This window comes from Mastomys coucha, chromosome X, assembly GCF_008632895.1.
Source record: "Mastomys coucha isolate ucsf_1 chromosome X, UCSF_Mcou_1, whole genome shotgun sequence".
Lineage (NCBI taxonomy): Eukaryota > Metazoa > Chordata > Mammalia > Rodentia > Muridae > Mastomys > Mastomys coucha.
In genome coordinates, this window is record NC_045030.1 from 61,459,157 (window position 1) to 61,474,679 (window position 15,523).

Genomic DNA, 15,523 nt, shown 5'->3' on the forward strand with positions numbered 1-15,523 from the left:
CTATGTAGCCTAGGAAAACCTCCTGCCTTATCTCCTAAGTGCTTAGTTTACAGGCATCCATTATTACCACACTTGATCTATAACACCATAGCTTCTGTAATGCTGGGGGGGGTATCAAACCTCAGGATTCATGTGTGTTAGTCAAGCACTCTATCAATGGGCTATATTGTCTCTCCAGCCTGTCATGGTTTTTCTCTTACTTTTTTAATTCCCTAAGAGTTTAATGTTATAAAAAGACTATTCTCTTCCTTTGGCCAGCAAGGAAATGCATGTCCAGAAGGTTAAGAGACTTTGCTAAGTGGAACGTGGCTGAGAAGTAATAGAAGTGGCCATCAGAGCCCAGGCTAGTTGCACTCTTGTGCTTCAAACTACTGTGGCACAATCTTCCTCCTGAGAACTTTAAAATGCTGAGTTTCCCTTTCCCACCCTTCATGATATCTATTCAGTTTTAGTCTCTCGTCTTTGTCTCTGAGGACTCCAGCCTCACTTTTTGGAGAGAAACTGAAGAAGAGAAAAGGTGCTGACTTCCTGAGCTCCGGCCAAGCGGCAACCCCTCCTAACCTCCAAGTCTCCGAGTTATCATGTGACTCACCGTCTCATATCATGTGCCTTTATGAGATTTAGCTTCAAGTCTTGCTCTGCAGCTTGCTGTTAATGGGAACCTGAGTTTCTCTGTCTGACTGCCTTTTCCTCTGTAACAGAAGTTAGTTCAATCTCACAGGACTGGTAAGAAATGGTTTAAAGGAAGCACTGCATAAATCAGTGTGTGGTGTGCTGCTAAGGACCCCATCTACAGCACCCAGCACTCAGTGTTTGAATTGCTGCTTCTATAAGTTGCCAGTTGTACAAGTTGAAGCAATTTATCTCAACTACAAAATGAGAGGTAATAACATCAGCTTAGTATAGGTACTTCTAGAGGACCAAGTCGATTAATATGGTTAGTATCTTTTAGATAGCCCTGTCCCACAATAAGTGTTCCATTATTTTGCTATTATAAATTGTGTTCAAGACATAAAAAGTGGCAGCTCTCATTTCTCTTGTATTCAGCACAAGTCCCACTTGCATTTAAGAATAGAGCCAGCCTACATAGTTTCTGAGAATTCCTCAACCATAGCTCTGGCTTAGACTTGAACTCCCAAGATGTCAAGACAATAGACTGGTCAATATTCTGTATTCTAAAGTCCCAAGAACTATGCTGCAGCTTTTCCCTCAAGATAGAGAGACAGGATCCTCAGGTTTATTTTTATCATTACGGGCAGGGAGACAGGAAAGAGACCGTGAGTCTGGGACCCCAGGATCTAGGTGTATGGAGCAGCATGATAGAAGATATTTAAATAACCCTGGAAGAACTGTGTGTGTGTGTGTGTGTGTGTGTGTGTGTGTGTGTGTGTGTGTGTATCTGTCTGTCTCTGTCTCTGCCTTTCTCCCTCTCTCCCTCTCTGTCTCTGTCTGTCTCTGTCTCTGTCTCTGTCTCTGTCTCTGTCTCTGTCTGTCTCTCTCTCTCTCTCTCTGTGTGTGTGTGTGTGTGTGTGTGTGTGTGTGTGTGTGTGTCTGTGTCATAATTCCTCACCACCACTATCACCACTATTACCACCACAAGAACTCGAGCTGGCCTAACTGTACATCACTGGTCTTGCTCTGTGAGGAAGGCCTTCTTGAGGTTCTGAGGAATAGTCCCCTTCTCTTTAATCATGGCTTAGTCACAGACAGCACAGAATGGTGGAAATGATGGAGAATATCTGCCACAGGATTAAGATTGAGTTCCTGCTTCAGAGTGGAGTGGATGTCAGGAGCACCTTTGAATTTCTGTGAAGTAATCTTTGTGAGGAATTCTGGGTGGTTCGTGACTGAATAAGACTGCTGACGCAGTGTTAGGTATGGCTGGCCATCTCTTTGTACAGAACTTAAATCCTATGAAGACAGGGACTGACTTTGTTCAGAATCATCCACTTAACCCAGTTGGCACAAAAACGAGAACTAGGTCATGGCTGCATACAGTGCTTCTGGCTCAGAAAAAGAAAGAAAGCCTACTAAGAGGGCGTGCATAGTCAGTCTCCTTCCCCAAGGCATTGGGGACATTAGTTCTCACCATCCGTTATGGACTTCAGTGGAAACTTAGAACCAAAACTAAAAACAAAACAAAACAAAAAACCAAAAACAACAAAAATGAAACCACAATCTTTTCTAGCATCTATCTTTTATCCTCAGCTTTTCTGCCAGACAAAGGCAATTTCAGGCCACCGTTGTTTCTGTTCAATTCAAGTTATAAGGTTTCTTTCGTCAATTTTCTTCTTCCTACAGAAACTTGATTGCGGCTGGGTATAGCATTTATGTAAATTTCAAGTGCCACTCCTATTTATCTCTGGGCTAACTTAATGGATCATGTTAATCTCAATCAGGTCTGCCACTCAGTCCTCTTATCCCCTTCACCTTTCACCCTAATTGCCAATTTTCCTTGAGGGCCCGGCAGTAGAAGCCCTATTGATTCCTTCTTCTTCCTTCACCAGTGGACATCCATTTCATTTGATTATTCCTAGAAACAGTAAGTGGATGATTTCATATGTTACTGACATGCAATAACACCATGCAGCCACCATGAAACCATAGCATTACTCCCAGAATGGTCTGTCTATACAGCTACACACAATAATCATGGCAGAATCTCGCAAATGTGTTGTTAATGAGGAGCTTATGTAAAAGGAGAGAGATGGTATAATAATATGTTACAAATTCATTTATGTGAAATCCAAAAACCAGTGAAAGTTAATTTGATTAGCCTAGGAGCTAGAGGGATTTTGAAGGTGCTGGAAATATTTTCTTCTATGCTATGTATATAGGTTATGAGAGCATGGCTAAATTTTGAAATTCCAGAAACATGAACCCTTTTCTTTTGTTCATGTTTCTGTATATATGTTATACTGCAATAAAAAGTTCCCCAAAGCCATCTGTTAGACCTCACTCTGTTTAAACTCCATATGAATTAAATGATTGTGTGAAATTGGGAGCGCTTAGTTCTTCCAAAGAGATCAAATACTAAAAGTGGCAGTGGGCTTTGTCTCACCTGGACAGTTTGGGTGACTAGAGAGAAGCTCTAGATTCTGTTCAGGTTCTTCCATGGACGTTCTCAAGTCTACCTCTGCCCACTTACCTTCCATGGTTCAAGTGCTACCTTTCCTAGAAGATCTCAAATAGTTTTTCTTCCCATGCATTGATATTTACCAATTATCGTTAAAAATATCTAGGACTAAAATATAGAGCAATAATTTAGATATGTATTTGTGAATCTCCATGGGGCTAAATATAATCAGTTCATACCTTTAAACTACACAGAATCTAGTAATCAGAGAGGAGAGAAGAAGGCACAATCAAGATGGGTTTGACTGTTCGTACTATGGCGTTTCTAGACCTGTTCATGCATTTATAAGGATCACTTGAACTAGGAGTTTCCAAGTTTCACACTGATGTAATGTAACGTCTCCTTTGAATGAGGACCAGTAACTTAAACACTTCCATAGGTTTTTCAAGGTTGTTACTTTAAAGTGTCAGTAGACTCAGGGCAATTTTTGATACAACATTCATACCTTCCACTGTTCACGAGTTGGTTTTAAAGGCCCATGACATGTAGCAATTTGAAATTTTGCTGAGGCATAAATTTTGAATTACATACACTTCAGAGCTAGTATGATGATTTCCTTCATAAGACTGTGAGGGTTCTTAGGAGGAAGAGTAGAAGTGTTGGAGGAAATTGTATGTCAATTACATAATACTAGGATTTGGGAATTGGAGAGAGGTTGGAGACTAAGTTTTCTGGATGCCCTTCCTGAATATCAGGGGTTCATTGTAATTTAATTTTACAACATAATCATCATAAATTTATCTTAGTCTTCAGATATTTATTTGTTTTTAGAAATCCTCTCATCAAGACTTTCCTAACTGTAAGGCATACAGCTAAATACTACTGGGAAATGGAAATAGATTCAATAGAAAATGATCAGATTTTTATGACAAGGAAACAAGAGATGACATAAAGTGGAAACCTTGAAGATAATTGTGCCTGTTCATCTCAGCTCTTCACTCATTCGTTTATTTATTTTGGTAGAGGGCAGGCAAACTAACTTATCCTATGGCTTTTGACAGGTTACCTTCCTTTTCTGGTCCTTGGTAAAGTAAGGGGGTTGGACTAGGAGGACCATGATCTTATGACCTTACAGGAGATGACTACTCAAAGCTATGTTCCCCTTCAAGCTCTGTTTTTTGGTGTGCATGATGTCTGCAAATGGGGATTTATAAATGTCATCACTGAGTATTCGCTCAGCAGAAGCCATCGGAATATGAAGCTGCACCTGAAATAGCTTTCTACCCAGGAAAGATGTAAACCTAATAAGATTTAAATGGCCAAACACATGACTCATACACTTTTATCAATTTGGAAGTTCTGTCTTAAGTGCTGAAAATGTAACATAGGCAGTGACTTGCTAAGAAAGTGCTCTACAGATAAGCTGCGCTCCCAGCCCTGGCATAGCTTTTGCATTCTTTGGATGTTTTTGACTGAAAAAGAAAAATGTCTTTTACTCTTTTTTTTTTTTTTTTGAATGCTGATATTTAGTTACTGGAACTAGAGGAATGGACTGAGGGTCTGCCTTTTATTTTAGGAGTCTCAGTAAATGGAAGGCAGTGACCCAGAATGTTCTCTGTCTTAGGAGATAGGAGTGCAAGGTGAGGAATAAATCCAACCAACAATCACAAACCACTCAAGAACTAAAAGACAGGGAACACGGCTTTCTCTCCCACTAGATATATGAGCACACCCGAGATTGAAAGAAGACTTATCGAAAGTGCATATTCATACACAGTAGAATACAAGTCAGCTATGGTATGAGGGGTCCTGCCATTTATGACAACTTGGATGAATGTGGAGGCATTGTATAAAGTGAAATAAACCATTCACATAAAGAATATCACTGCACCATCTCACTCCTGTGTGGAATCTTAAGAAGTTGATATACAGGGGTAGAGAGATGGATCAGCTGTTAAAGGCCCATGGCCAAAAGGATAAAAGCTGGCTCACAATAAGGGATACAATAGTGGTTATCAAGCCCTGGGATGTTTAAGGGGGATTAGGAAATGCTTTCAAAGTTCACAGACTTTCCATTAGAAAAGAGGAGTAAGTTCAAAACTCTATAGCTAACATTGGAAACAGGAAACACTATATTTCATTCTTGAAAGATAATAAGGTTTCTCACAATAAAAATGATAAATGTCTGTTCATCTATATGTTTAATTAGCTAGATTTTATAGCATATGTATACATATCAAAATGTCAAGTTGTACATGAGAAATATATATGACTTTATTTATCAGTTAAAAATTAATTTGAAGTGCCTATTATTAAAATATATAAACTATAGATACTATTGCAATATATTTATATTATGTATATATACACCAATATACATATTGGATACCTACTATATGCCAGGTGCTGAGCCTATAACAACGAAAACAGAAAGGTTTAGCCCTATAGATTTGATTCACAAGGACTGGCATCACATCACAGAAGTATCTCTAAAACCCAGAATGGTGAGGAAATGGTGCTAAGGGAGCTTGACATGGACTGCAGAGCTTGATTAGGTCAGAAAAATCAACAAATTCCTTTCTGATGCTGTGGTAAAAGCTGAATGGCATGCATGAGCTATCCAGACAGCACAGTGAGGGCATGGCTGAAAGAGCTGTGAGAAGACAGAATTTGGTACAAGGAAGGAAAAGCAGGTCATTGTGGGTAGAGAAGGGGGCATACAGGTATGGGGAGAGCAAGATATGGCTGCAGCTGTGCACGGTGTTTGTCCACAAAGCACCTGAAACTTATGGGAGGGCCTTAAACATGAGAAAGACATGTTTACATTTGTGGTTTAAGTCTGGTTGCTGCTATGGGGTGGCTGAGATGGAAAATGTAGACTTGAACAACAGGTCAAGGAATTGAATTTAGTTAGGCTGGTAAGAAGAACCTACCAAAAACAGAGACTAGAAAACTGGGCTCACTGAAGCAGCCAGAAAGAGAGTCCTCTGAGAACCTAAGACACTTTGCTGACTGATGAAGACCTTAAAGAGGTAATGGGACAACAGAGGCCCTGCTTTTTCTTTTAGGTCCTGAACTTAACAGCTAACTTACTTAATCATTTAAGGGTCCTGACCTCCATCCAATAAGTGTGATACTAGTTTCTCATTATCACGAGAAAATACACCCCCAAAATGTACTTCTGTCTTGCAAAGGCCCTATTCCATAGTATTTATGACATCTCTGCTAAGAATCTCAGAGCTAGACTCACACTACTAGTTATCTAATATTGTATAGCCAATTACTCAAGACAAAACAAAACAAAACAAAAAAACCTTAGAGCATATTTATTATGTCACAGGCTCTGGGTCAGAAACATTGGCTTATCTGGGTCTTCTCTTTCAGGGTCTTTCCCAAGCTACAGTGAAGGTTAGGGTCATTTTTGAAGGTTGCAGTGGCGAAGAATCCACTTCCAAACTCACATGGTCATTTGGCAGAACTTAGTTCCTGGAGAGCTATTAGACCAAGGGTCTCAGTTCCTTCCTGGCTGCTGGCTAGTTATCACTATCAATTCCTTGTTCTGTATGCCCATCCATCATGCCACCTTCTTTATCCAACTGTGACAGCCAATGAAACAATAGGAGACCCTTGATGCTTGTTCTCTGGGACTTTTTGTCAAAGCATGATCTGTACATAAGAGGCAATGGGCACACAATATTTATGAAAGATTGTAACTTAGTGCCCAACTATAAGATGCGAGCTGCGAAGGAGTCATAGAATTTTGATGGTGAGAGTTGGTGAGACAGGGAAAAGAAAAGCATTCCCAATGAGGAGTATAGTGTATACCAGGACATGGATGTAGAACAAGTCCGGTCTATTGAAAAACATTGCAACCAGCTGCCCGGACAGAGGAGAGTCTAAGTGTTGAAGAGGAGTGAGAGAAAGCAGCAAGGAACGATGACAGATCCAAATCTATCTTGACTATGGAAGAGGGACCCGTGTGAGGAGAAAGGAGCCTTCATCTCTGTGATGACTGTTCCTCTCAGTGCCCAGGAAGCTGACCATGTGACTGACTGGTCCTCAAAGGGATACGTGTGGACAAATATGCACTTTGGGACAAGAATTGCATTTGGTTCCACTTGCAGTATAATTTTCTTTAAGTACTCATTATTAGTTCCAGGTTGTTTTTCAGAACATTCTCTTTCCAGAACAAAATAATTGGGTAGCAGCTCGTCCTTTCTTGCTTTACATTTCTTTTGTTCCTAAATAAAAGCAAGAAAGCTTTTTTTTTTTTTTTCTGGCTGTTGTATATAGTTTCCTTTTTAGGGTCAATATGAAATGTTTTTCTCTCCTGAGTGGTCTCTTAACCCTGAGCAGCTCCCCCCCTTTCAATATAGAAAACCTGTAAACTAATAAAATAGTTATTATCACTAAATAGTTCAAAATGATGGAGGTGGTGCACTTTATTTCTAGTTCTCTATAGGGATTAAAAGTGATTTGGGGAAATGATTTGCTTTGTTCCAGTCCCTAGCACAGCGACACATAGCATCTGATAAATGTGCCCAGCACATGACTGAGTGCAATGCCAATGATTTTTAAATGTGACAAGGAATTTCACTTGACCTAGCACAATTTTACCCAGTTCCTTGTGCAAAATGAGAAATCAATCCAGATACAAATTGCATTTGTATCATTTTAAACTGCTCTGGGGGATCGCCACCTCCCAGGTAGAGGCTCCATATAACAATAAGCCAGTTTATCAAAGATGGGATTTACTGCTTCTTGTCTTTCTATTAGGGAGGAATTACGCTAAGCCCAGCAGCAGACATTTTGTGTTACCATGGCAGCCCATATTTCCTGCAGGGTTGTGACCCCTAATGACTACAGTGGGAAGGCAGGAAAAATAGAGACTCTTTGAAGATTAGTAAATAAATGCATTACTTATGCAAACCGTCTCTGAGATGGCCCCACAGTACAGAGGAAGAATGAGGAAGCTCTTCAGACTGAGCAAACGGTTGTATGTAAATACCTGCATTGGAAGAAAACAAATCACCTTTCATTTGATTATTCCTCTAAAAGTCTGTTTGGCCTGATAATAAAAGTAGTATAAACCGGACTTCATACTGAGAAAACAGTATTATTGTTCATGAAGACACAAACAGAAACTGATGTTTCCTTTTCATTCCAAACAGCTAATGTTTCCCCATTGGCCCTTCTGATGTACTATGATTCCTGGAATGATTTTTCAGTTTTGCTCGATGGATCACAGATGGAGTGGGGAGGGAATGAGCATATGCAATGTCATGCGAGCATAAAGAATGTATTCCACCCCTTTCTTATTAAAAGTGGCTTGTTTTTTTTTTTTTTTTAACCAACTTGGCTTGCCTAAATTAACCTGGTACATTGTGTTAAGTCAATTACCTTATAATTTGTAAGGTAATTCTCTTAGTGTAAATGTCCTATGAAGTCACATCTGTATTCAGGCAAGGTGTGTTTATTTGCTACCTAATATAATTAATATAGTAATGTTCAAGGTACTGCATTCAAATTAAATTGGACCTAAAGTTGTATTATTTGGGTAGATTAAATATAAGAGGATTGCATTTTTGTGCCATATCTTCCATTACTCTTCAAATGTATTATTTTAGAGGGGAAATGTGGTAGATTAAAAAATTAATAACACAGCTATAGGATTTCTTATCCATTTTGTCACAATTTATTTGTATTAGAAGTATTTATTCATGAGAATGATATTCTGTCTCAGGCAGAGTTCTAGCCGTTGACTATAAGGTTGTACATGAGCCCTGAATTTTTTCTCAAGGACAATATGGCCTAACAATGGCTCCAGCAGCTCCCTGTGACTTTGATATCTGCTTTACTTGTGATCCAAAATGAAAAAGAAAAAAAAAAAAACTGTATCTGAGAGAGCAGTCCTGGTAGAATGCATTGATTTGGGCTGACTTGGTAGTTGTCTTCCTCCAGATTCTTGTATCCAGGACATCACACTCCCATCTCAGCTATGACCCTGTCTTTTCTTCCTTAGTCTTCCTATATTGTGTCCTACAGGCCATTCTGTGCTTTTTCTCATAATCAGGAAGATCTTTCAAAGCTGGAAATTGGACAGTTGACATTTGAAGTGATAGGGGTATCGTCTCCTTGCAGAAATTACCTCTGCTCACCTCTCTAGAAATTCAGATGCCCTCACTATTCATGCCCTCAACCTCAGAAAAGGTTGCCAGTCTGAGGAAAACTGAAGTTAACATTAGAAAACATTTCCCTCATCCCCACCCCTTGCCGTCCTTCAGTTTGGCTCTAATAGCTTTTAGCATGTCTATAATGGATCTGTTGGGTGACTTGAGCAGCATTTTTAAGCTTTGAATGTCTTTGGCCAGTGGTGCTAAACATACTTTTAAAAAATATATTATTACTTTAAGAGGTGCCATTTAGCATTAGGGACATGTTTGAGGCAATACCCTGTTTCATGAAAAAATCAAAGCCTCACCTCTGATACAAACCAAAACATTCCTATACTTCAGTTTGAAGTTATGACATTTTAGGGAAGAAATACAGAAGTGTAATATGGACAGGGCACAATCTTTTCCATCAGTTTCTTTTCCACTCCATCATTAACAATTTCTGGATAGAAGAGGGGATTCAGACCAGGGAAAACTACAGTGAGAAGGGCACACCTGAGAAAATAAGAGGGGTCAACTAGTTTGAAGGCTCCTTGGAACTGATGCTGTGTCTCCAAGCTGACTAGCTGAAGGTTGGTAAGCCTTGCCTTGCCTGATTTTGCTGTAGTTCATTGTGCTTGTGGGATCACTATAGGCTATCCATCTTGTGGCCTCTGATGCAGCATCCCACTGCCTAGCCAGAAGGCAGAGGGATAAACACCTCTATTCATCAAGTGAGGGCCCAACAGACCATAACTCTGTTCCTATCTTTCAGAGATAGTAAATTAGCATCATAAGTCATGGTAAGAATATTTATGAAAGCCTTTTTCCAACTTACGATTGTTTGATTCTGCAATAAACTTCCAGAGAACTGCTTCTAGAAGAACCCACTTAGTATTCTATCCTATCTTGCCTCTGGTTTTCTGACAAAAAATTCTATCTACTCCTTCGACCATGGCCTAAGTAGGAGGAGAGAGTTGTTCTTTATGTCCCTTTGCAAATTCTCTGAGATGATGAGGCCTAATTGCTTAGCAGCTGCGTAGCTGTCAAACATGGAGCTGGGAAAGCACTGGGGATTGGCACCAAAGAATGGGCATATGGAGAGCGATGTGCCAGTGAATGCAAGGTTGCTGCCTCCACCTCTCTGCTACCTGTTCCCTCCAGGTTCCAGGCAGCTTTCCCAGACACCCCAGTGCACTTGAAACCATAGAAATAGCATGGTTGGATGTGGATTTCCCTAGCCTACAAAAGGGACGGGAGGAGAGACTGCGAACCATCTGCTTCTTTTGTGTTAGCCACTGGACTTGGGCTGAATTTTACTTCTGTCTATAGCTGTGCATCCCACAGACTCAGGAGGGAGACTTCAAATCTGTTACTGCTTTGGAAGTGAGCTTGTAGTTGGAAAAGGTACCAAAGAGATGGGCAAATATTCTTCGTGTTCCACAGACTGTAGAGGAAAATCTTTCAAAAATTATTTATGGATGGACTTGAGAGCAGCATTCTTCCTCTGGGCTGGAAGTGCTCATGATGGAAAATAGACTTTAATAATGTTTGTGGCATTCAAGAATTACTTTGCAGGCAATCTCCATGACAAGCCTGCTGGTGGGATCTGATGGCAATTCTAGAGGGAGGGAAGAAAAATAGGGCTGTTGAAAGAAATTGGGGCTCAGAAACTGGAAGAAGACAGGCAGATGACAGGATGATGGATGCAGCATGTGGAGCTGCAGAGGGACTCCCAGGAGAGGATTCCATTAAACCAGCCAGGATGAGGCAGCCAGCAGCGGCTTGAAATCAAGGAGTAGTCAAGAAGCCATCTTTCCCAGGTTGGCCACCAACACCCAGGGAAGAGCTCATTGGAAGTAATTTGCAAGGAGTACAGAATCACCAGGTCAATACTGGTGTGGCCTATGCAACCCACTTTGCTTTGCATAGGATTAAATCTTCATTTCTGACTTCAGATGTGAAATAAAAGGCATTCTAGGAAATTTGGAATATTATGCAGAAATAAAATATTCTTCCAAACCTGATAACTGGTGATAACCACTGTTAGTATTTATGGCCCTGGATTTTCTACTGTAGACTGCATAATTGGACTTTTGTAAGGGATTTTGCTGGAAGTATGGGTGGACAGATGGCTCTTTAACATCCTGATGTCAGTATCCAGAAGTGAGATTAGTGGATCAAAGGATCAACATTAGTCCTGTTTTCAGCATTTTGAGGAATCTCTGTACTGGCTCCCCTAATGGTGGTATCAATTTACTTTCCCACAAATAGTATACAAGAATTCCCTTTCTCTACACTCTGACTGTAGAGAAATGGAATTTCCAAATAAAATCAAATACGTTGTTTCCTGCCCCCACCCCTCCTTCTCTAAATAGGATTTTCTTGCCATTTGAAAAGTTAAACAAACCAAAAGTAGTCATTCAACTTTTTTTTTTACAAATGTCCTCCTAGGGACATTGATGTCTCAGTGAGAACCCATTGGTTTTGCTTCTTCTTGACCAGGCAAGACCTATTCTCACCTCAGAACCGTTGTCCTTACTGGAGAACTTTCTACTAGAAAGTTATTCCTCTAGTAAGCTGAATGACACTTTCCCTTACACCCAGCTCCCGGGACAAAGCAGTACAATATAGGCCTTTTCTGTCTTTCTAGCTAAAACAGGTTTCCTGGCTTGTCAGTCTCTGGCTTTCGATACTACGTAATTTTTTTCTTTGTTTGTTTGTTTTTTGTTTTTCATCATAATCTGATTATTCAATCTATTCTTACTTTATATGTCTATTTTTTTACACAGCCTTTGCTCAGCTGATTCAATAGTTGCTAATGACTCTGAGGACAGCTCTAAAGGAAGAGGGACATTTTATTATGATGATCTATTTTCAGGGTTGGTAACTAGTGCCTGGGCTTTAGCAGGCACTCAGTAAATATCTGTTGTTAGAGTGTCTGGTTGTCAACTTGCCCTTCTTCCTATGTACCCCACCAACACTGCCTCCCATCAAGATCAGAACAATGATGTGCTATGTTTCATCCCAGTAATAGAAGGGTAATTGTTGTTTTCTCTTTTCTGAGGCCTTTCTTATTATGGGCAAATGCAAGCAGCCAGCCTGTCACTTGCCCATATTAGCTTTGCCTTTTGTTCCTATCAATGGTAAGGATTTAGAAATCAGGAATCAAACTTCCCATTATACAATGCTACTATATTGTTATGAAAGCTTTTCCCCCTCGAGAAGAAAAGATGTTTTTTTTATATTAAAAATAATTTTTCATACAATGTATTTTGATCACATTCTTCCCCTCCTTCAACTCTTAGAAGATCCACCTCCCTACCCACCCAACATTATGTTCTTTCTTTGTCAAAAACACAACCAAAAGCAAAACAACTAAATGAAAATCAAAACAAACAAACCAAAAGCCAATAGGTCAAAAAAAATTACTAAAACAGTAAGCATATACATGCATGTGTGCACCGCCACACACATCACACCCCACACATATACCCCCCCCACACACACACACACACAAGCCCATTTTGTGTTGGCCAAATACCACTGGTTTGCCCTGAATTGTGGTTGGTATACCCAATGTTACTCCATTGAAGAAAAGTGATTTTTTTCCCTTTTTCTGCAGATATCAATTGCAAATAGTTTCCTGGTTAAGAGTGGGACTTTGAGTCCACATCCCCTTGTCAGTATTGGGATTCTGTCTGGCTTGAAATTGTGGAGGTCTAGCGCATGCTGACACTGTCTCTGTAGGGTTATATGCACACCAACCTTTTTGTGTCAAAAAGATGCTCCTTCCTTGGAGTCATCCACCATCTATGATTCTAACAATCTTTCTACCTTAGAAGAAGAGATCTAGGGGGGTAAAGGAAAGAAAGGGTATGCAATGCTTGTGACAGCAAAGTAGAAGGGGAGATCATTTGCAAAAAGGAAAAGGGCATGGAGGACAGCAGTGAGGGACAAAAATGAATATGTAAAGAGTATTTTTACACACATGCACACACACACACACACACACACACACACACACACACACACACACACCCTGGCATGAAAAACCTCAGTCCCTTCACCATACTGAGTTACAACATGATCCCAGGAATCACATGGAAATAAAAATGTTTGGGGAAGAGTGACTTCTGTTTTCAATTGCGGGGCTCTTCCATAGAATATTAATAGAAACATGTTACTTTTATTAGACATACTCCTTTGCTTTCTTCATTTTCTCTACCAGTCTAAGATCCATTAAAACACACAGAAAGACGTAGCTCTTGACTTCTGTAAGAACAACTGATCTCTGACAGGTTACTTCATCACAGAGACAGTGAATGGAAGAGACCATAAATTTTTCTATCACCCCCCTGTTTAGGAAGAAATGCTCATGGGTAAATGAATAGGCAGTCCTACTCCCAAGCCCTCTGAAATGCTTGGTACACAGTAGGGAGTGATATCAAACTTCACACTTCTATAAAGATGGTATAATGGTCCACCCTACAGAAATGCCACCAAACATTGATGCCTTGGACAGGAGCATTAATGGATTAAGAAATGCCCTGCTCTAAATGTCTGTCTAACTCTGTCATTTGTAATGAGAAAACAGTGAGTCAGTGCTAATTTTTCTGCATGAATACTTTGTGAACAGATCTTGGCTTTTATCTGTTCCCAAGTTATCCTACTACCAACTTGGTGTTGAAGCTTATAAAAGACATAGAGTAAGTCAGTCATCTTGTGTCCTGCCCTCCTAAGTAACTCTTGGCTTTGAAACCAAGCTAATCAAAGCTTTACCAGATGATATATCTGAGTAGACAGTCCCCAGGTGGTATGTGACCTGCAACAAGCACTCAGTATGCATGTGCTTGCTTCCTGAATTTTGGTTCTCTTAATTGCAAAATATTGGCCCTTCTCTGGCTTTGCTTTTTCCATTACTCATCCACACATTTAATCATCTTTTAATTCTTTTATATAATAATTCCCACCCCCTTGAGGATCAGACAGAGCTAGGATTTCTTTCTTTCTTTTCTGTTTTTATTTCTTTCACTAGCAGCCCTATAATCCAAGCTCAGTGCATATACAAATGCACTCCTTATAGCAGACTCCTGTTCCTGAAGCAGGAAGGTCCTACCCCAAAACTGAGACTCCTAGTGGAGACAGTTTCTGAAATTCCATCTCATATGTGTTTCTTCTATGCCTCTTGTAGAATAATATCTGCTGAATCCACAGGAATTCAGCAGATAATATTAAAATGCTCGTTTTACACGAGAATGTCTAACCTTAAGGGATGTCAACGCTTTCTCCAAAGTCATAGCATAAGTTAAGTTGCAAATCTGGGATTCAAACCTGAGCTCTTTAATGTCTAGTTCAGAAATGCTGCTTCTGGGACTTGGAAGAACAGAAGCTCCTGGAGACAAAGTTGCTTCTACTCCTAAGTCCAGCTTGCCACACAATACCTCACAGGAATGGAGCAATGGAAAAACTCTTATAGCCTTCATTAGATCTTTTCAGGGCAGGATCCAATTTCCTAACTATAACTACAATTAGGAAAGGTTTCATGCCTTCCATGTAAAAGTGCTATGATGTTCTTACTATGGCTCTTACCAGGATCTTACTAGCCTTACTGGACAAGACTGAACCTTGTAGTGAAATAAATCATAAAGACAGCTGACATCCACTGAATGCCAACTAACAATCTTTCAGAGACACCCCTTCCGTTCCATTCTATTTTTCCTTTTGTCTGTCTGAAAATTGTGGAATTTATTCACTTCTGTTGACAGACAGCATATGCTAAACTCAACCTGTGGTGATCCAAGAACATGTCAGTCCTGGCCCAGCTGTTTGCTTCAGCTTGCCTTAACAGCCTCAGAATCCCTACTCTTGATTTTTCTTTTTCGAATACATGAATATATGGAGAGCTGTGTGTGTTCAGAGACTGGAAAGTTTAATATTGTTTAGTTAGAATACTACTCAAGGTGATCAGCAGATTCAGTGAAAGACTTGTGAAAATCACAATAGCTTTTTTTGAAGAAATGGAAAGGCTAATCTTAAAATTAATGTTGAATTTCTAGGATCCCTGAATAGGAAAAAGAATAAATGAATGAATGAATGAATGAATGAATGAATAATATGCTTGTGAAAACTGGCAGATTCAAGCTTCAAAATATACTACAAGAGTGTACTAATCAGGGAAGAATGGTCATTCCTTTAACTCTAGTACTTAAGAGGCAAAAACAGGTGGATCTCTATGACTTTTAGCCCAGCCTAATCCATATAATTCCATGGTTAAAGGTCAGGGCTATGTAAA